This window comes from Rhinolophus sinicus, linkage group LG04 (assembly GCF_036562045.2).
Source record: "Rhinolophus sinicus isolate RSC01 linkage group LG04, ASM3656204v1, whole genome shotgun sequence".
Classification (NCBI taxonomy): domain Eukaryota; kingdom Metazoa; phylum Chordata; class Mammalia; order Chiroptera; family Rhinolophidae; genus Rhinolophus; species Rhinolophus sinicus.
Genome location: NC_133754.1, coordinates 59,354,354 through 59,355,948, shown reverse-complemented (window position 1 = coordinate 59,355,948; position 1,595 = coordinate 59,354,354). Strand labels below are relative to the sequence as shown.

The 1,595-nt window shown below is 43.3% G+C and overlaps 1 pseudogene; it reads left to right on the top strand.

Annotated features, from left to right (window-relative positions):
* Positions 1-230: 230 nt before the first annotated feature.
* LOC109452824 (large ribosomal subunit protein eL6) lies at positions 231-1,371 on the top strand (annotated as a pseudogene).
* Positions 1,372-1,595: the final 224 nt, after the last annotated feature.

Sequence of the window (1,595 nt, the reverse complement as noted above, 5' to 3'; positions counted from 1 at the left end):
TAAACAAAGGACAGAGAGAACTGGCAGAGAGGTTGGAAATTGCTTGCTCTGTGCCAGTTACTAGCCTGCCACAGGTCAGTGCCCTGAGGGTGCCTGTGCAGCTATAAGAGCACACACTGGGAAGAACAATTATCTCTGAGCTAGGCATTTGGTGAACAGTGTACTGTAGAGTAGAATTCATGACCTCTCAAAGATGAAAAGGGCCCTGAAACTTTTTCCTGTCTTGCAAGATGGCAGGTGAAAAAGCTGAGAAGCCGGATGATAAAGAGAAGAAATCTGAAATTAAGAAGGTTGATGCTGGGGTGGCCAGTTAGTGCAGTTGGTTAGAGCGCAGTGCTCTTAACAACAAGGTTGCCGGTTCAATCCCCACCTGGCCACTGTGAGCTGCGCCCTCCACAACTAGATTGAAACAATTACTTGACTTGGAGATGATGGGTCCTGGAAAAACACACTTAAAATAAATAAGAGTTTTAAAAAAGAAGGCTGATGCTGGTGGCAAGGCTAAGAAGAGTAATCAATCTCAAGGCCAAAATGCCTAAGAAAAGGAAGCCCCACTGCAGCTGAGACCCTGTCTTGGGCAGAGGAATCAGCAGACATTCCCAATTGGCTAGTTATTTCCAAAAGGCAATGTACAAGAGGAAATATTTAGCAGCTAAATCCAGGGTTGAAAAGAAATAAAAGAAGTTTCTTGCTACTGTCACAGAACAAGTTGGTGGCAACAAGAATGGTGACACCTAAGTGGTTACACTTAGCAAAATGCATAGCTAGATATTATCCTACTGAAGATCTGCCTTGAAAGCTGTTGAGCCACAAGAAACCCTTCAGTCAGCACGTGAGAAAACTTGGGGCCAGCATCATTCCCAGAAGCATTCTGATCATGCTCACTAGGTGCCATAAAGGCGAGAGGGTGCTTTTCCGGAAACAGCTGAGCAGTGGCTTGCTACTTGTGACTGGATCCCTATCCCTCAATCGAGTGCCTCTGCATAGAACATACCAGAAATTTGTCATCACCACATCTACCAAAATTACTATCAGTGGTGTGAAAATCCCCAAACATCTCACTGTTGCTTACATCAAGAAGAAGCTGTGCAATTCCAGACAACAGGAGGGTGAGCTCTTCAACACAGAAAGAGAAATATGAGATTACAGGGCAGTGTAAGGTTGATCAGAAAGCCATGGACTTGCAAATTCTGCTAAAAATCAAAGCTGTTCCTCAGCTCCAGGGCTACCTCCGATCTGTGTTCTCACAACTGGGGTCTATCCTCATAAACTGTTGCTCTATATGTATTGTTGAGAACCTAATTAAGTACCTGATCTGTTAAAAAAAGAGAGAGAGACAGAGAGAAAGAAAAGGGCCCTGAAAGATCATCTAGTAAGGAGGCAGGTGAGGAACATGGCAGGAAACAGTTTCCAAGGACACTTCCTTAGCAGTGGAGAAAAAGCCATGTTCTTTCCCATCTCCTTCTTACTTGCTGTGGATTTACCAATATCTTGGATTGGTTTTCTCAAAAAAAAAAAAAAAAAAAAAAATTCCTGAGACAAAGACTTGGATTCCAGTAATTTCTTTGTGAAGTAATCTCTAGGACACATGAGAG